The sequence below is a fragment of the Pseudocercospora fijiensis genome, assembly GCF_000340215.1.
Source record: "Pseudocercospora fijiensis CIRAD86 unplaced genomic scaffold MYCFIscaffold_20, whole genome shotgun sequence".
Taxonomy (NCBI): Eukaryota; Fungi; Ascomycota; class Dothideomycetes; order Mycosphaerellales; family Mycosphaerellaceae; genus Pseudocercospora; species Pseudocercospora fijiensis.
This window is the reverse complement of record NW_006921551.1, coordinates 38,349-60,956: the sequence shown is the minus strand read 5'-3', so window position 1 is coordinate 60,956 and position 22,608 is coordinate 38,349.

Below are 22,608 nucleotides of genomic sequence, written 5' to 3'. Positions count from 1 at the left end.
CCTAGAGCTAAATATTCTAGTATTACAAATTACAATGTCCGCGTATATAGCGTAGGCGCGGCCGTACGTTACTTAAATCTTAAATAGGGATATTAAAATATTTGCATTAGAATATTTAAGGTTCTAGCTAGTATTAGCTAGTTTTCTCGACTATTCTAGGTCGTATTAGATTCTATTAGGTCGAATTTATATAAAAAGTATAAATAAGTATAAGGCTTACGTAAATATCGGGGGTATTACGGCCGATATAGTATTTAGAGTTTGTTACGATCTTAGCGACTTGTATATAAAATTCGAGATTACGTAACTTTAGGTTACGTAACTTAATGCCTAAGGCATCCGCCGAGTAGATAAAAGCCTCTTCCGCGAGAGAGGCTCTCTCTCTCTTCCTTCTTTAACTTATTATTAATTTAGATAGCCTCTTAATTAATATCTTAATAGAATAACGAGTTCCTTTATTACCTACGATAACGTCGTAGGTACTATCGCTTATTTATACGAAGAATTATTATATCGCCGGCGATTACTATCGCCCTTTTATACTTCTCGTTATACGATAGCGCTAACAAACCTTATATTGTATTAAGACCTATATACTAATCTATATTAAGCAAAGTAAGCTACTCGCCCGTAGTAATACCGCTAATTCGCTATAGATCCTTTAGTACCGCCTACCGATTAAGATAGCGGCTCTAAGTATATAAATACGCCTAACTACGTAGGAACGGCTAGTACCTAGTTAAACGGTATACTAGAGCTATAACTACTATAGGGTCTACGACCTAGTCTCGTAGATATTAATAGCGTACTATAATAGCCCCTACCTAGTAATCTCTAGGACTTCTAGTAGCTCTTCCGTAGGTTAAACGAGTAGGACGTCTCTAAATATATATTCTAGCGTATAACTAAGCTTTATTAGTTAGAAGCTACTCTTCGATAGCAATACTAGTAAGAGATAGAAGCACTTAAATAGATATAACGTACTTATTATAAGACTAATACCCGCCTTAATAGCGAATTAGCGTAGGCCTATACCGAAGTAGAACACTAACGCTAAGCCGCCGAATTAGTACGTAATACACTAAATATCGCATATTAGTAGCGTAATAATCTCGCTTAGTAAGCCGTACGCCTATAATAATAGTAGTCTTTTATAGAGGATATCGCCCGCTAAGCTAGCAAATAAGCCGCTTATATCTACTATAATACTAAAGCATCCTTATTACGTAATCCGAATAGCTAAGGACCTATACTAAATAATAGCCGATCCTTGTTCCGTCGCCTATTTAATACTTACCTAGTACCTAGGGATACTATACTAGGAGATAGTACTCCTCGTCGACCTTATACTACCTTCGACTATCTTAGCTACTTATACTTTAGTTAACTAGACGCTAATCCTAATAGTCGTAATAATCTCTTTAACCTTAACGACGACTAGGGTTACGGCCTAGAGCTACGCTCTTACGATTAACTAGAGCCTCTTCGCTACCCTCGCTTTAGCCGCAATTACGATAATAATAATATTAGATATAGTAAGAGCGAGAAGTACCTAGATCTAGAGAAATACGATAGAGACTATAAGAAGTTAAAGCCCTTTCTTACCGAGCTTGCGATTAAGTTAACGATTAATAATAATCGCTTTCCGACGCTATAGAACTAGTTAATATATACGTATAGTCGTACTACTAGTAAAGCCCGCTCGATAGTCTAGCTATATATCTATTACGATAAATAGGGCGTAATCGTAGATTTCGATAACCTCGATAACTTCCGTAACTTACTAGCTAATACCTTCGGCGATCCTAATAAGGTCGCTACTACTAGTTATAAGCTAGATAACTTAAAGTAGAAGAATAAGGAGTTCGCTTACTACTTTACTAAGTTTAATCGACTTAACGCCTTACTTAGTTATAAAGGCCGAGCTTAAGTTAACGCTCTAAAGCGTAGACTATCTTCCGAATTAAAAGTAGCGCTTAGTAATATATATAATAAGCCTACTAACTTCTTAGTATTATATCGACGCTTAACTATTATCGATAACCGACTCTACTAGTATCGTATAGAGAGTAGTTGCGATAATACTAAGCCTAGCTCTAGTAATACCGCTAACTAAGGCTCTAACTCTAGCTTATATAATAACCGCGGTAATAATAATACCGGCGGCTCTAATAACTAGTACGCTCTATAAGGATATATCGCTCCCTATAATAACTAAAGATAGTTTACCTCTACTAATAATAATAATACTAGTACTACTACGACTATAGCTACGACTGTCCGCGACCTAGACGCTATAGACCTCTCCGCTACTTAGGGTTAGGGTTAGGGTTAGGGTTAGGGTTAGGGTTAGGGTTAGGGTAATCGTCGTCGCGTAACGCTTAAAGAGAGAGATCGCCGCCGCCGCGAGAGTTTATACTACTTCTATAGTAGTAACTACGTCTACTCCGATACTACTTATCTAGAGCTTATCCGCCGCGCCTAAGGTTATAGTAATTATCTAAATACTAACGTTTCCGCCTTCGGTACTATTACTACTTTAACTAATCTACCTCCTACGAACGATAAGCCCGCCGCCGAGAGTAGTAATAAAAAGGGAAAAGTATAGCTCTTAAGCAAAGTCGCGCTTAAGAGCCTATACTAATAGAGTTATCTATAATTATACCTATACCGTTATTTCTAAAGGACCTATACTATAATTATAGGAAGAAATATCGATAGTAGAAGGATTTAAAGATTAGTTTATTAGTATTATTAGGAAGTATTATACCTAAGAGCGATAATTAATCTCTCGTCTTGCCTTATACTTTAATAGCTTATAATAAACCTTAGTCTAGTATACTAGATATAGGGTATAATATCGAATATTAATTATTAGTAATAGTTAATTATAGTTATACCGGTTTATCTTTTATCGACTTATATTACGCGTACTAATACTAGCTCCCTATCTATAACTTAAAGGAGCCTCGTAGATTAACTACCTTTAACGGTAGCTTTATAGTAGATATTACTTAGTATACTAGAGCGATAGTTAATATTAACGGCTATATCGAATATAGAGCCTTCTATCTTACTATACTAGGTTACTACCCGATTATTCTTAGACGACCCTAGCTTAATAAATATAACTCTCGTATCGACTAGAAGCTTAACTAAGTATAGTTTAACTCCGACTATTATAAGGAACACTATAACGACTTATATACTATCGTTCGTACCTACGGCCTATCCGATTAGGAAGATACCGACGCGCTAGCTTATACCGAGCCTATAGCGACGTAGTACTATTAGTAATAATAACTAGTTTATAACCTATTAGATAATACTAATATAGTAAAGCTTATCGACTTAATACGAAAGTATTACGTATAGCGCGACTACTCTACGCGCCGATTAGTATCTACTTAGTTCTTATCTCCGCCCTTACCTCCGTCCTATCCGTCGCCGCTACTAGTATAAAGACGTTTACCGCCTCTGCTTATTTACGTTACTAGTATAACTATAGCCCTAATAAGCGTATAGGTCTTTAACTAGCAAAGAAAGAAGAAGGATTCGTTCGTATTCGCTATATTATTACGAGATATAGAGAAAGAAATAGCTAAGAAGAAGTATATTAACCCTACCGACAAGGTCCCTTAGTACTACTATAGTAGGTTAACGTTGTTCTCGTAGGAAGATATAAAGAAGCTACTACTATACTAACCGGGGTAGAACTACTATATCGATATTATCGAAGGTAAGGAAACAACGTATAGTCCGCTCTACGGTATATCGTACGAAGAGCTAGAAGTCCTATATAACTATTTAAGAGACAACCTCGATAAAGGCTTTATTTAAGTATCTACCTCGTAGTATTCCTTACCCGTATTATTCGTTAAGAAGCCGGGTAGCGGTCTACGCTTCTACGTAGATTATAGGAAGCTAAACGAGATTATAGTAAAGAATAGGTATCTAATTCCCCTTATTTAGGAGATACTTAATCGATTAAGTAAAGTAGTCGTATATACTAAACTCGATATTATCTCGGTATTTAACTAACTCCGTATCGAACTAGGCTACGAGTAGAAAATAGCCTTCTATACTCGTTACGGCCTCTTCGAATACAGGGTTATACTATTTAGACTCTATAACGTACTATTAACTTTCTAGTAATATATTAATAATACCCTTCGACCCTTCCTTAACGTATTCTATACTACGTATCTAGATAATATACTTATCTACTCTAATCTAATCGAAGAATACCGCTATTACGTTTATTAAGTAATAGACGTACTCCTTAAAGCTAGGTTACGTACTAATATATTAAAGTCGGAATTTAAGGTAATAATAGTTAAGTACTTAGGCCTCGTTGTTAGTACTAATAGTATCTATATAGACGATAAGAAGATCGAAGCTATACGCGACTAGCCTATTCCTACTAATATTAAAGATATATAGTCCTTCCTCGGCTTTATAAACTTCTACCGTCGCTTTATTCGTAACTTTATATAAATCGTAAAGCCTATAGTCCTACTAACGTATAAGGATATACCCTTTATATAGATAGTAGCCTATTAGGACTTCTTCGAGCAACTTAAGGCTATATTTATATCTATACTAGTACTAGCGTACTATAACCTAGATCTGCCTATAATAATCGAAACTAACGCTTCTAATTATATTACCGCTAGTATTATATCTTAACTATATACCGATAGTATATAGAAGCCCGTTACCTACTTCTTAAAGAAGATAACTCCCGCGGAATATAATTACGAGATCTACGATAAAGAACTTCTCGCTATTATTAAAGCCTATACATTAACCGAGAAAATAGTAGCGAATAATTAGAGACGAAGGGAAGATAGTTAAGAAGGAAGGGAGGACGAATAGAAAGCACTATATACGAGGGTAGAGGAGGTGCTAAAGGCAGAAGATAGAAGAACCCCTAAGAGGGCATATAGGATAATAATCTTAGAACTCCTTAGAGGACTGAAAGCAATCTACAACTAGGCAAGCTACGTAATCACAAAGGTAGCTAATATAGTCGTAGCAAAGATTACGAAGAAACAATAGGAGACAAGCCTAAACTACCGTACCTAGGTAGCAGTAGCTAGTTAGGAGGCGCTAAAACCCCCGAGGATAGTAGTTAGAGTCTATATTACGGACCTATAGGAGCAAAAGGAAATCTAAGGACTTATAGGGAAAGAGATTGTAGAAAGAATTATAGTTAAAGAGGTAATTAGGGCTAGGAACGAAGGTAAAGGGGTAATTAAGCTATTTATAGCACAAGAGCAGGACAAAAAGAAGCTAGAAACATAAAAAGAATAGACAACTAAGATAGGGAAAATAGCAAAGGTCTCCTAACAGCAATTTATAATTATAGCCTATAGTATAACAAGAAGCTTTAAGGAAGAATAGGATATTAAGAGCCTATAGAGACAAAACTAAGCTATATGCCTAGGCCTAAAGATTACAAAAGTAGTATAGATTAAAAGGAAAATCGAAGAGACTAAGAAGCAGTCTTCCCTAATTATTTAGGTAGGGAGTATAGAGCAAGCTAATATAGTACTAGACTAGGGGTTATTCTAGGACTTTAAAAGATTAGAAATAGAGATATATAGAAGCAACTATAGGATAATATAGTGCTTTAAATATCAATACTATAGACACTTAGCAGCTAAGTATATAAAGACAACCGACACCTACTCCTATTATATAGGGGATTACTAGGTTAAAGAATACAAAGCATACAAGGGAGAAGCAAGATATACATACTACACTAAAAGACACCCCTCTTAGGCGAAGGAATGCCTAGTAAGAATATAGGCAGCTAGGAAGGCAAAGGAAGCTAGAATCAATATACTAAAAAGATATATAACAAGCTAGGGCAGCTAGGTATAGAAGCAACCTAGCTAAGTGCTATAAAAGAGGTCTAGGCAAGATAATAGGTTTACATTTAGGGCCTTACTAGCACAAGAGAGCTACTAGCAACTAGGGAGACTAAGATACCTTAATATTATAGGAAAAGAAGCAGGGTAGATAAAGCTTAGTTAAATGTTAGTCTAAAGTAAGGGAAGACTAAAGGAAAACTTATAGGGAAATGAAATAGATAAAACCTAATAAACATTGCAACATTACTAAACATTATATAGTACAATATTAACAAGAGCAAAGACAAGGTATAGAGGAGCTTCCTTTAAGTACTAAACCTAAAAGAACATTATATTATTACAATCTAAGAGCCCTAGCTCAACCTATATATAAAGAGACTAGCAACAGTTAAAGACCTAAGATACTACCTAATTATCTACAACTAGGGAGCCCTAAGGATATACATCTATATTAGTAAGGAGATAGATATAGAAACCTAGCAGGCTATACTATAGGAGGATAGGGACCTAATATTAGTTTAAGTAGAGACATCCTAAGGTACACTCTAAGTCTACTATATATACAACCTACTACTAGACTTAAGAAGCAGTACCTAACTAAAAACCCTAGAAAGACTACCTAGAGTTATCTAGGGGAACACCTACTAAATCCTACTTAGGGATTTCAACCTCTACTACCCCCTCTAGGGCTTAGACTTTACCCTAGCTTACTACTTCCTAGTAGGAAGACTAATTAATATATTAGAGAGGGAAGGAATAGAAATTATTACCCTAAAGGGACTAATTACTTAGGAGGCAAGAGGAAGCAGTAGCACACTAGACCTATACTTTATATTATATTAGATTAGGAACAGGATTATAAGATATAGGGTCAACTAGGAACTAGAAGAATTATTAGACCACTTCCCGGTATAGATTAAGCTAAATGTCTAAGCTAATTAGGAAAGGGAACTAGAGGAGAAGCTTAACTAGAAAAGTACCTAATAGGGCAGGATTAGGGAGGAACTAGAAAGGGACCTAAAACTAGAGGAACTCTTAATAAAGCACCTACTAAGGCTAGAGGACATTAATAAGGCAGTAGAAGAACTAATAGGAATCCTAAAACAGGTAGCTAGAAAGTATACCCTAGCAAAGAAATATTTACTATACTAGCAGCTATACTAGACTAGTAAGTATATAAGGAAGGTTAAAGCAGTAAGGAAGGCTAGGAGGCAGTAGATACAAACCTATACCTAGGAAGTATAGGACAACTATAATAAAGCCTGCTAGGAAAAGAAGATCTAGATCTAGAAAGACAAGATATAAGAATAGAGATCTATAATAGGAATAATTATAAAGAAACTAGAGGAGATATAGAGGATAGCTAAATAGGTAAGGAGACCTAAATAGGATAAGGATATACTACTACAATTCCCGGATATTATAGACTAATAAGGACAAATATAGACTATAATAGAAGGGAAAGCAAGAGCCCTAGGCTAACACTTCTTCTATAGAAAAGTATAAGCAGACCTATTAGATATAAAGGAGAAAGAATAAGAGACTCTACTACTAGGCATACTAAGAGACACCTAGGTCAAACCCGAAACTATTAAAAGGATCCTAAAGAAAATTCTAGGCAATAAGGCACTAGGAGAAGACAAGATCTATAACAAACTTCTAAAAGTATATAGGAAGGGGCTAGCCCTAGTACTAGCTAATATCTTTTTATAAAGCCTAGCACTAGGACACTACCTAAGACTATTTAGGAAGTCCCTAACAGTAGTACTAAGGAAGCCCTAGAAGGAAGACTATATATAGCTTAAGGCCTATAGACTAATAGCCCTACTTAATACAATAGGCAAGGTACTAGAAAAAATTATCGCTAAAAGGCTAACAACCTTTACCGAGGAAAGGAATATCCTTCCTAAAGGCTAGATAGAAGGAAGAGAGAAGAGGTTAATACTAATAGCTATAGAACTAATTACAGAACAGATTAAGCATATCTAGTACTATAGTTAAAACTAGGTAGCAACCCTCCTCTCCCTCGATATCTTAGGAGCCTTTAATAATATCTCCTATAAAAGGCTCCTATATATACTTAAACAGAAAGCTATACTAAACTAGATAGTCCAATTTATCTAGTCCTTCCTATAGGAAAGATCAATATAGCTTATTCTAGGCAAATTCAAATTAGACCTAATACTAACTAAAAAGGGAATCCCCTAAGGATTAATACTCTCCCTAATCCTCTTCCTTATCTTTATAGTAGACCTACTCCTACTCCTAGAATCAAAAAACATATTAGCATTAGGGTTTATAGATAATACAAACATCCTAGCCTAGTCTAAGACAATAGAAACTAACTGCAAGATCCTAGAAGAGAAGCACTAGGAGTATAAAAAATAGGCAAGGAGGCATAGAGCAAAATTCGCCTTAGAAAAGTACTAGCTTATCTACTTTAGTAAGGCTAAATCAACCTATAATATAAAGCAATCAATCACTATCTAAGGCTTTGAAACCTAACTATTAGTAGAGCTTAGGGTACTAGGGATCTAGCTAGATCTAAAACTGAATTAGGGACTATAAGTAAAGAAGGCAAAGCAGATGGCAGATACTAACATACAATCTATTAATAGGCTTATAGCCTCTATATAGGGGGCTACATTCGAGAAAGCTAAAGTTATATATAAAGCAATTATCAAGCTAGCAATACTATATAGAGCACAGATATAGACAGCCTAAGAGAAAACACTAAAGAGGATTAAGTAACTAGTTAGCAGGTCCTAAACCTAAAGCCTAAAGAAAATCCTAGGAGCATATAAAACTATACTAATAAGGGTAGTAGAAATGGAATTAGGGATCCTACTAGTTAAACAATACTTTAAGGGACTAAGATACTAATATATAGCAAAGACAATAGAATACCTAGCCTAATAGACTATCTAAAAGGCACTAGACAAGATAAAAGCCTAGTATATTAGGACTAGGAGGCGAGATAGACTACAAATAACTCCCTAGAAAGTCAAAGACCTAGAGCAATATAGAGTCTTAATAAGAGAAATACTAGAGAAAGAGCTTTAGGGACTAAATACAAGGCTAAAGGAAGATAAGCTAAAGGGAGAGAAACAAAGCCTAGTAGAATCAATTACTAGATACCTATAGGAATAGGAATAGAACAAAATACAAGTTAGGCTAGGAACCCTAAAGGTACTAATCAAATTTGGTTAATACAACTACTAGCTCTATAAGGACCTAAATAGGGCCGAGGCAAGCCTAGCTATCTAAATCAGATCTAAACATATTAGACTTAGATCTTACCTATTTAGAAGAAACGTCCTAGGAATTGAAAGTAGAGCTTACTAATATAGCTACTAATCTTAGAACCCTAAGTATATACTACTAGTCTACCCTTAATAGTTAGAAGGTAGAAGTAATTAGAGACTAAAAGCAATAGAAAGGGAATACGACAAGCTAATCTAGAGCAAAGAAGATCTAAAGAGGATAGTAAAGTAGATTATTAAATAGGGATTTGTATAACAATTCGCACTAGTAAGGGAAACTAAGGAGTAGATAAGAAGGAGGGAAGAAGAGGGGGAAAGAAGGGTAGGGTAGTAGGCAAGGTAGTTAGAAGGTAATAACTATAATACTAGTATACCCTAGAGGAAGGAAAACAAGGAAACGAGGAAGATTAGTACTTATAAGTAGGATAGGAGGGAGGTTTTTACTAATAAGTTGGTTTCCTACCTAAAACAATATATAGAAACAGTCCTATATAGGCCGAAAGGCACTATAATAGGCAAATGAAATATCTATCTATCTATTATTAAAGCCTTTAAATTATAGAGACCTAAATTAGAAGGCTACCGATCTAACGAAGAGCCTATCTATATTATTACCGATTACTATAACCTATAATTCTATATATCTACTAAGTAACTTAATCGCCGCTTAGCCTACTAGAGTAAGTTCCTTAGTAGATTTAACTTCGAGATTACGTACTATCTAGATAGATAAGAAGCTAAGCTAAACTCGCTTATACGCCGCTCCGCTAACCTATCTTTATTAGCTAAGGACCTACGTATTAAATATAACTACTAGCTTATACTAAAGCTATATAATCTAGCTATAGACCTCCGATCCGCCGTATATAAAATCTTTTCCTTAGGGTTAGGGTTAGGGTTAGGGTTGCGTAACCCTAAGGTAAATAACTGTAATTCTCGAAGAAACGGACGATTTCGCGACTCTCGCGTTTTTTACGATAATAACCCTTAGGGTTAGGGTTAGGGTTACGATAAATTCTAATTTACGAAGGCCCGTATCGATACTACGAATAACGGTAAGGTTATATTTACTATAGAGACTCTTAGTACCGAGACTTTTATCGACGCTAAGGATATTACTAAGCGAATTCGAAATACCTCGATTAAAGATACCCTCTTCTAATAAGTAAAAGGATATCTCTATAGTAGAGTAGAGCCTTCTAATAATCTCCTATTATCTCCTTTAGATTACGAAATTAAGAATAACTTTCTATTCTACTATAACTATCTTTATATACTAGATACTAAGGAAATAGATAAGTCGCTTTATACTAATATTATCTATATATACTACGACTATTCCGCCGCTAGCTATCCTAGTATTATAAAAACGTTCTACCTTATTAGCTATAGCTACTACTAGCTATAAATACGTAAGGATATTAAATAATATATTAGCGCCTACTATATCTATTTCTAGACTAAATCCTTAAAATAAGCTAAATAAGGACTTCTTCGACCTCTATCTATACCGACTACTTAATAGAAGAGCGTAACGATAGATTTTATTACTAGTCTATTCGCTAGCTTTAGGTATAACTTAATCCTCGTTATCGTCGACCGATTAACTAAGATACGTTACTTTATACTATTTATATATAAAGAAGGATACTTAAACGCTTAAGTAGTCGCTAATACCTACCTTACTTATATATAGAAACTTTATAGCCTCTTAGATACTATTACTTCCGACCGTAGTACGTAGTTTATCTCTAAATTCTAGAACTACTTATATAAGCGCTTATATATTAAACGTAACCTATCGACCGCTCGTTACCTTTAATCTAATAAATAGACTAAACGTCTAAACGAAGTTATCGAAGGATACCTCCGGTTATATATAAACTATAAGTAAGACGACTAGAGCCTCTAGCTCCCTATCGCTAAGTTTATAATAAATAACGCTCGTTCCGAAACTACTAGATTGTTACTATTCTAAGCTAGTTATAGTTATAATCCTCGTCTTAGAAGTAAATCTTTAACTCTACTAGAGGAAGATCTACTACTAGACTACAATACTTAAGCCTAGATCGATTACTTATAAAGCCTTAAGATATATCTTATTAAATAGATATAGTATTAACAATCTCGAATAGAAGACTTAGCTAACTAATATCGCCGACCTACTTCTATTTATCGCGTTAGTAATAAAGTCTTCTTATCGCTTAAAGGAATAAGTACCGATCGACTAAACGCTAAGCTCGACGTTAAGAACTCTAGACTATATAAGATCGTTAAAGTCGTATTACCGTACGCTTACTAATTAAAGCTACTAAACTTAATGCGCGTATATAATGTCTTTTATACCTCGTTACTAACCCTAGCACCGAAGATAGGTATACCTAGTTAATAGTATAAGCCGCCGCTACTACTAGTTATCGATAGAGATAAGGAATAGGAAGTAGAATAGATACTAGATATAAAAGGAAAGGGTAAGAACATTTAGTATAAAGTAAAGTAGATTAGATATAATAAACCTATATAGGAAATCGCCGAGAATGTTACTAATACGCTAGAAGTAGTAGAAGATTATTATACTCGATACCCGCGTAAACCGCGACCGCCGCGTATTACTAACTCCGCGATACTAACGCGACTAAGCGCTCTACTATTAGTCGCTATAATCGTAATACTTTAGCAATAAGTAAGTAAAGCGCCGTAGACGTCGCCTATAAAGGGGGAGAGCACTATTACGATCTTAGCGACTTATATATAAAATTCGAGATTACGTAACTTTAGGTTACGTAACTTGATACCTAAGGCATCCGCCGAGCGGATAAAAGCCTCTTCCGCGAGAGAGGCTCTCTCTCTCTTCCTTCTTTAACTCGTTATTAATTTAGATAGCCTCTTAATTAATATCTTAATAGAGTTCTAGAAGCCGACTCGGAGTACTACGCGTTCTACTACGACCTAGGAGTATTATACTAGTAATACTAAGGTTCTAAGTACCCTAGTACTATATTTAGTACTTAGCTTTTATCTGAATTAGCTAGGGTTTCTAAGTAATTCGATTAAAATCTCTAGGTAAAGAAATAAAGGGTCTCGGAGACGATAGTATTATTTCTACGTTCTAAGTACGCAATCGGGTAGTGGGGTATAGTTCTACTACTAGATCTAGTACTAAGTGCCTATAGAAATAAGTCGGAAATTCTAGGATATTAGTCCTTACTATCTAGTAAGGTTAATAGATAGGGTAGGACCGGAGAGATTTATTTAAAGTATCTACGATATTAGAACGGCGGAATTAGTCGTATAGGGTTAAGGCTAAGTACTAAAAGTTTAATCTAGTATACTACTAGGGCACTTATACTATTTTCCTTAATAGAAACTTACTATCTAAGTACCCTAAACGATTCTAAAATTATTCCGGAAATATCTTTTACCGGATTGTCCGCCCGAGCGACCTAGACCGCTTACTAAGGGCGATAGGGTTAGGGATAAGTTTTAAACCCTTAATTTTAGTATACTATTAGAGCACTTATACTATTCTCCCTAATAGAAACTTACTATCTAAGTACCCTAACCGATTCTAAAATTATTCCGGAAATATCTTTTACCGAATTGTCCGCCCGAGCGACCTAGACCGCTTACTAAGGGCGATAGGGTTAGGGATAGATTTAGAAACTATAATCGAGTATACTATTAGAGCTATCCTATTATTTTACTTACTAGTAACCTACGATCTAGGCCTAGTAAGTCGATTCTAAAATTATTCCGGAAACATCTTTTACCGGATTGTCCGCCCGAGCGACCTAGACCCTAGAGCTAAATATTCTAGTATTACAAATTATAATGTTCGCGTATATAGCGTAGGCGCGGCCGTACGTTACTTAAATCTTAAATAGGGACATTAAAATATTTGTATTAGAATATTTGAGGTTCTAGCTAGTATTAGCTAGTTTTCTCGACTATTCTAGGTCGTATTAGATTCTATTAGGTCGAACTTGTATAAAAAGTATAAATAAGTATAAGGCTTACGTAGATATCGGGGGTATTACGGCCGATGTAGTATTTAGAGTTTGTTACGATCTTAGCGACTTGTATATAAAATTCGAGATTACGTAACTTTAGGTTACGTAACTTGATGCCTAAGGCATCCGCCGAGTAGATAAAAGCCTCTTCCGCGAGAGAGGCTCTCTCTCTCTTCCTTCTTTAACTCGTTATTAATTTAGATAGCCTTTTAATTAATATCTTAATAGAATAACGAGTTCCTTTATTACCTACGATAACGTCGTAGGTACTATCGCTTATTTATACGAAGAATTATTATATCGCCGGCGATTACTATCGCCCTTTTACGCTTCTCGTTATACGATAGCGCTAACAAACCTTATATCGTATTAAGACCTATATACTAATCTATATTAAGTAAAGTAAGCTACTCGCCCGTAGTAATACCGCTAATTCGCTATAAATCCTTTAGTACCGCCTACCGATTAAGATAGCGGCTCTAAGTATATAAATACGCCTAACTACGTAGGAACGGCTAGTGCCTAGTTAAACGGTATACTAGAGCTACAACTACTATAGGGTCTACGACCTAGTCTCGTAGATATTAATAGCGTACTATAATAGCCCCTACCTAGTAATCTCTAGGACTTCTAGTAGCTCTTCCGTAGGTTAAACGAGTAGGACGTCTCCGAATATATATTCTAGCGTATAACCGAGCTTTATTAGTTAGTAGCTACTCTTCGATAGTAATACTAGTAAGAGATAGAAGCACTTAAACAGGTATAACGTACTTGTTATAAGACTAATACCTACCCTAATAGCGAATTAGCGTAGGCCTATACCGAAGTAGAATACTAACGCTAAGCCGCCGAATTAGTACGTAATATACTAAATATCGCGTATTAGTAGCGTAATAATCTCGCTTAGCAAGCCGTACGCCTACAATAATAGTAGTCTTTTATAGAGGATATCGCCCGCCGAGCTAGCGAATAAGCCGCTCGTACCCGCTATAATACTAAAGCATCCTTATTACGTAATCCGAACGGCTAAGGACCTATGCTAAATAATAGCCGATCCTTATTCCGTCGCCTATTTAATACTTACCTAGTATCTAGGGATACTATACTAGGAGATAGTACTCCTCGTCGACCTTATACTACCTTCGACTATCTTAGCTACTTATACTTCGGTTAACTAGACGCTAATCCTAATAGTCGTAATAATCCCTTTAACCTTAACGACGACTAGGGTTATAGCCTAGAGCTACGCTCTTGCGATTAACTAGAGCCTCTTCGCTACCCTCGCTTTAGCCGCAATTACGATAACGATAATATTAGATATAGTAAAAGCGAGAAGTACTTAGATCTAGAGAAATACGATAGAGACTATAAGAAGTTAAAGCCTTTTCTTACCGAGCTTACGATTAAGTTAACGATTAATAATAATCGCTTTCCGACGCTATAGAACTAGTTAATATATACGTATAGTCGTACTACTAGCAAAGCCCGCTCGATAGTCTAGCTATACGTCTATTACGATAAATAGGGCGTAATCGTAGATTTCGATAACCTCGATAACTTCCGTAACTTACTAGTTAATACCTTCGGCGATCCTAATAAAGTCGCTACTACTAGTTATAAGCTAGATAACTTAAAGTAGAAGAATAAGGAGTTCGCTTACTACTTTACTAAGTTTAATCGACTTAACGCCTTACTTAGTTATAAAGGCCGAGCTTAAGTTAACGCTCTAAAGCGTAGACTATCTTCCGAATTAAAAGTAGCGCTTAGTAATATATATAATAAGCCTATTAACTTCTTAGTATTATATCGACGCTTAACTATTATCGATAACCGACTCTACTAGTATCGCGTAGAGAGTAGTCGCGATAATACTAAGCCTAGCTCTAGTAATACCGCTAACTAAGGCTCTAACTCTAGCTCGTATAATAACCGCGGTAATAATAATGCTAGCGGCTCTAATAACTAGTACGCTCTATAAGGATATATCGCTCCCTATAATAACTAAGAACAGTTTACCTCTACTAATAATAATAATACTAGTACTACTACGACTATAGCTACGACTGTCCGTAACCTAGACGCTATAGACCTCTCCGCTACTTAGGGTTAGGGTTAGGGTTAGGGTTAGGGTAATCGTCGTCGCGTAATACTTAAAAAGAGAGATCGCCGCCGCCGCGAGGGTTTATACCGCTTCTATAGTAGTAACTACGTCTACTCTAATACTACTTATCTAGAGCTTATTCGCCGCGCCTAAGGTTATAGTAATTATCTAAATACTAACGTTTCCGCCTTCGGTACTATTACTACTCTAACTAACCTACCTCCTATAAACGATAAGCCTACCGCCGAGAGTAGTAATAAGGAGGGAAAAGTATAGCTCTTAAGCAAAGTCGCGCTTAAGAGCCTATACTAATAGAGTTACCTATAATTATACCTATACCGTTATTTCTAAAGGACCTATACTATAATTGTAGGAAGAAATATTAATAGTAGAAGGATTTAAAGATTAGTTTATTAGTATTATTAGGAAGTATTATACCCGAGGGCGATAATTAATATCTCGTCTTGCCTTATACTTTAATAGCTTATAATAAACCTTAGTCTAGTATACTAGATATAGGGTATAATATCGAATATTAATTATTAGTAATAGTTAATTACGGTTATACTAGTTTATCTTTTATTGACTTATATTACGCATACTAATACTAGCTCCCTATCTATAACTTAAAGAAGCCTCGTAGATTAACTACCTTTAACGGTAGCTTTATAGCAGATATTACTTAGTATACTAGAGCGATAGTTAATATTAACGGCTATATCGAATATAGAGCCTTCTATCTTACTATACTAGGTTACTACCCGATTATTCTTAGACGACCCTAGCTTAATAAATACAACTCTCGTATCGACTAGAAGCTTAACTAAGTATAGATTAACTCCGACTATTATAAGGAACTCTATAACGACTTATATACTATCGTTCGTACCTACGGCCTATCCGATTAGGAAGATACCGACACGCTAGCTTATACCGAGCCTATAGCGACATAGTACTATTAGTAATAATAACTAGTTTATAACCTATTACATAATACTAATATAGTAAAGCTTATCGACTTAATACGAAAGTATTACGTATAGCGTGACTACTTTACACGCCGATTAGGATCTACTTAGTTCTTATCTCCGCCCTTACCTCCGTGCTATCCGTCGCCGCTGCTAGTATAAAGACGTTTACCGCCTCTGCTTATTTACGTTACTAGTATAACTATAGCCCTAATAAGCGTATAGGTCTTTCACTAGCAAATAAAGAAGAAGGACTCGGTCGGATTCGCTATATTATTACGAGATATAGAGAAAGAAATAGCTAAGAAGAAGTATATTAACCCTACCGATAAGGTCCCTTAGTACTACTATAGTAGGTTAACGTTGTTCTCGTAGGAAGATATAAAGAAGCTACTACTATACTAACTAGGGTAGAACTACTATATCGATATTATCGAAGGTAAGGAAACGACGTATAGTCCGCTCTATAGTATATCGTACGAAGAGCTAGAAGTCCTATATAACTATTTAAGAGACAACCTCGATAAAGGCTTTATTTAAGTATCTACCTCGTAGTATTCCTTACCCGTATTATTCGTTAAGAAGCCGGGTAGCGGTCTGCGCTTCTATATAGATTATAGGAAGCTAAACGAGATTATAGTAAAGAATAGGTATCTAATTCCCCTTATTTAGGAGATACTTAATCGATTAAGTAAAGTAGTCGTATATACTAAACTCGATATTATCTCGGTATTTAACTAACTCTATATCGAACTAGGCTACGAGTAGAAAATAGCCTTCTATACTCGTTACGGCCTCTTCGAATATAGGGTTATACTATTTAGACTCTATAATATACTATTAACTTTCTAGTAATATATTAATAATACCCTCCGACCCTTCCTCGATATATTCTATACCGCATATCTAGATAATATACTTATCTACTCTAATTTAATCGAAGAATACCGCTATTACGTTTATTAAGTAATAGACGCACTCCTTAAAGCTAGGTTGCGCGCTAACGTATTAAAGTCGGAATTTAAGGTAATAATAGTTAAGTACTTAGGCCTCGTTATAAGTACTAATAGTATCTATATAAACGATAAGAAGATCGAAGCTATATACGACTAGCCTATTCCTACTAATATTAAAGATATATAGTCCTTCCTCGGCTTCGTAAACTTCTACCGTCGCTTTATCTATAACTTTATATAGATTGTAAAGCCTATAGTCCTACTAACGTATAAGGATATACCCTTTATATAGATAGTAGCCTATTAGGACTTCTTCGAGCAACTTAAGGCTATATTTATATCTATACTAGTACTAGTATACTATAACCTAGATCTGCCTATAATAATCGAAACCGACGCTTCTAATTATATTACCGCCGGTATTATATCTTAACTATATCCCGATAGTATATAGAAGCCCGTTACCTACTTCTTAAAGAAGATAACTCCTACGGAATATAATTACGAGATCTACGATAAAGAACTTCTCGCTATTATTAAAGCCTTTAAATTATAGAGACCTAAATTAGAAGGCTACCGATCTAACGAAGAGCCTATCTATATTATTACCGATTACTATAACCTATAATTCTATATATCTACTAAGTAACTTAATCGCCGCTAAGCCCGCTAGAGTAAGTTCCTTAGTAGATTTAACTTCGAGATTACGTACTATCTAGATAGATAAGAAGCTAAGCTAAACTCGCTTATACGCTACTCCGCTAACCTACCTTTATTAGCTAAGGACCTACGTATTAAATATAACTACTAGCTTATACTAAAGCTATATAATCTAGCCGTAGACCTCCGATCCGCTTATATATAAAATCTTTTCCTTAGGGTTAGGGTTAGGGTTAGGGTTAGGGTTAGGGTTAGGGTTAGGGTTGCGTAACCCTAAGGCAAATAACTGCAATTCTCGAAGAAACGGACGATTTCGCGACTCTCGCGTTTTTTACGATAATAACCCTTAGGGTTAGGCTTAGGGTTAGGGTTAGGGTTACGATAAATCCTAATTTGCGAAGGCCTATATCGATACTACAAATAACGGTATAGTTATATTTACTATAAAGACTCTTAGTACCGAGACTTTTATCGACGCTAAGAATATTACTAAGCGAATTCGAAATATCTTAATTAAAGATACCCTCTTCTAATAAGTAAAAGAATATCTTTATAGTAGAGTAGAGCCTTCTAATAATCTCCTATTATCTCCTTTAGATTACGAGATTAAAGATAACTTTCTATTCTACTATAACTACCTTTATATACTAGATACTAAGGAAATAGATAAGTCGCTTTATACTAATATTATCTATATATACTACGACTATTCCGCCGCTAGCTATCCTAGTATTATAAAAACGTTCTACCTCGTTAGCTATAGCTACTACTAGCTATAAATACGTAAGGATATTAAATAATATATTAGCGCCTACTATACCTATTTCTAGACTAAATCCTTAAAATAAGCTAAATAAGGACTTCTTCGACCTCTATCTATACCGACTACTTAATAGAAGAGCGTAACGATAGATTTTATTACTAGTCTATTCGCTAGCTTTAGGTATAACTTAATCCTCGTTATCGTCGACCGATTAACTAAGATACGTTACTTTATACTATTTATATATAAAGAAGAATACTTAAATACTTAAGTCGTCGCTAATACCTACCTTACTTATATATAGAAACTTTATAGCCTCTTAGATACTATTACTTCCGACCGTAGTACGTAGTTTATCTCTAAATTCTAGAACTACTTATATAAGCGCTTATATATTAAACGTAACCTATCGACCGCTCGTTACTCTTAATCCGATAAATTAACTAAACGTCTAAACGAAGTTATTAAAGGATACCTCTAGTTATATATAAACTATAAGTAAGACGACTAGAGCCTCTAGCTCCCTATCGCTAAGTTTATAATAAATAACGCTCCTTCCGAAACTACTAGATTATTACTATTCTAAGCTAGTTATAGTTATAATCCTCGTCTTAGAAGTAAATCTTTAACTCTACTAGAGGAAGATCTACTACTAGACTACGATACTTAAGCCTAGATCGATTACTTATAAAGCCTTAAGATATACCTTATTAAATAGATATAGTATTAATAATCTCGAATAGAAGACTTAGCTAACTAATATCGCCGACTTACTTCTATTTATCGCGTTAGTAATAAAGTCTTCTTATTGCTTAAAGGAATAAGTACCGATCGACTAAACGCTAAGCTCGACGTTAAGAACTCTAGACTATATAAGATCGTTAAAGTCGTATTACCGTACGCTTACTAATTAAAGCTACTAAACTTAATACGCGTATATAACGTCTTTTATACCTTATTACTAGCCCTAGTACCGAAGATAGGTATGCCTAGTTAATAGTATAAGCCGCTACTACTACTAGTTATCGACGGAGATAAGGAATAGGAAGTAGAACGGATACTAGATATAAAAGGAAAGGGTAAGAACATTTAGTATAAAGTAAAGTAGATTAGATATAATAAACCGATATAGGAAATCGCCGAGAACGTTACTAATACGCTAGAAGTAGTAGAAGATTATTATACTCGATACCCGCGTAACCCGCGACCGCCGCGTATTACTAACTCCGCGATACTAATACGACTAAGCGCTCTACTATTAGTCGCTATAATCGTAATACTTTAGTAATAAGTAAGTAAAGCGCCGTAGACGTCGCCTATAAAGGGGGAGAGTACTATTACGATCTTAGCGACTTATATATAAAATTCGAGATTACGTAACTTTAGGTTACGTAACTTGATACCTAAGGCATCCGCCGAGCGGATAAAAGCCTCTTCCGCGAGAGAGGCTCTCTCTCTCTTCCTTCTTTAACTCGTTATTAATTTAGATAGCCTCTTAATTAATATCTTAATAGAGTTCTAGAAGCCGACTCGGAGTACTACGCGTTCTACTACGACCTAGGAGTATTATACTAGTAATACTAAGGTTCTAAGTACCCTAGTACTATATTTAGTACTTAGCTTTTATCTAAATTAGCTAGGGTTTCTAAGTAATTCGATTAAAATCTCTAGGTAAAGAAATAAAGAGTCTCGGAGACGATAGTATTATTTCTACGTTCTAAGTACGCAATCGGGTAGTAGGGTATAGTTCTACTACTAGATCTAGTACTAAGTGCCTATAGAAATAAGTCGGAAATTCTAGGATATTAGTCCTTACTATCTAGTAAGGTTAATAGATAGGGTAGGACCGGAGAGATTTATTTAAAGTATCTACGATATTAGAACGGCGGAATTAGTCGTATAGGGTTAAGGCTAAGTACTAAAAGTTTAATCTAGTATACTACTAGGGCACTTATACTATTTTCCTTAATAGAAACTTACTATCTAAGTACCCTAAACGATTCTAAAATTATTCCGGAAATATCTTTTACCGGATTGTCCGCCCGAGCGACCTAGACCGCTTACTAAGGGCGACAGGGTTAGGGATAAGCTTTAAACCCTTAATTTTAGTATACTATTAGAGCACTTATCCTATTCTCCCTAATAGAAACTTACTATCTAAGTACCCTAACCAATTCTAAAATTATTCCGGAAATATCTTTTACCGAATTGTCCGCCCGAGCGACCTAGACCGCTTACTAAGGGCGATAGGGTTAGGGATAGATTTAGAAACTATAATCGAGTATACTATTAGAGCTATCCTATTATTTTACTTACTAGTAACCTACGATCTAGGCCTAGTAAGTCGATTCTAAAATTATTCCGGAAACATCTTTTACCGGATTGTCCGCCCGAGCGACCTAGACCCTAGAGCCAAATATTCTAGTATTACAAATTATAATGTTCGCGTATATAGCGTAGGCGCGGCCGTATGTTACTTAAATCTTAAATAGGGACATCAAAATATTTGTATTAGAATATTTGAGGTTCTAGCTAGTATTAGCTAGTTTTCTCGACTATTCTAGGTCGTATTAGATTCTATTAGGTCGAACTTATATAAAAAGTATAAATAAGTATAAGGCTTACGTAGATATCGGGGGTATTACGGCCGATATAGTATTTAGAGTTCTAGAAGCCGACTCGGGGTACTACGCGTTCTACTACGACCTAGGAGTATTATACTAGTAATACTAAGGTTCTAAGTACCCTAGTACTATATTTAGTACTTAGCTTTTATCTAAATTAGCTAGGGTTTCTAAGTAATTCGATTAAAATCTCTAGGTAAAGAAATAAAGGGTCTTGGAGACGATAGTATTATTTCTACGTTCTAAGTACGCAATCGGGTAGTAGGGTATAGTTCTACTACTAGATCTAGTACTAAGTGCCTATAGAAATAAGTCGGAAATTCTAGGATATTAGTCCTTACTATCTAGTAAGGTTAGTAGATAGGGTAGGACCGGAGAGATTTATTTAAAGTATCTATAATATTAGAACGGCGGAATTAGTCGTATAGGGTTAAGGCTAAGTACTAAAAGTTTAATCTAGTATACTACTAGGGCACTTATACTATTTTCCTTAATAGAAACTTACTATCTAAGTACCCTAAACGATTTTAAAATTATTCCGGAAATATCTTTTACCGGATTGTCCGCCCGAGCGACCTAGACCGCTTACTAAGGGCGATAGGGTTAGGGATAAGTTTTAAAACCTTAATTTTAGTATACTATTAGAGCACTTATACTATTCTCCCTAATAGAAACTTACTATCTAAGTACCCTAACCGATTCTAAAATTATTCCGGAAATATTGTTAGGGCTAAAGAGGCTATACGTAATTGGTATGTAATTAGGCCGAGTGAAGCTAGGGTCTTAATGCCTTAGGCAGGGCTTGGCGCTTGGCGTTAGGCTAACTCTCCTGCCTTCCTCCCTCTCCTCCTAGCTCCTTATCGAATACTACTTGTACCTACTACTACCCTATCTACCTACTAATATACCCTTCTTATATAGTATTCGATCCACCCTTTAAGGGTAGCAGCTAGATAGTCCTTATTTTAAGCTTTTAGCGGTATAGCTACGAACAAGACTAATCTAACTATATTGCGCCCTAAGAACGGGACCTATACGTACTATTCTATCGAAACAACCGTACTAATTATTAAGCAAGGCCTTCTATACGACCTATTATACTAAGTTAATCGCACTAGACTAATACCTACTAATTCCGCTATATCCGTATCTTAGGGGCTAACAATATATTATTAGTATTACCCCCTATTACAATAGCCGGCTTATTACGAAACAACAACCGTGCTGCCGCTAGTAGCGCTAGTAACGACAATGCTAGTAGCATAGTGCCTGCTAAAGTGCCTACTAGAGCACCTACTAAAGTGCCTCCTACCGAAGAGCCTACTATAGGACCTACTAAAGAAGAACCTACAGTTCTAGGTAACGACCTAGAATTGCCTGTCGA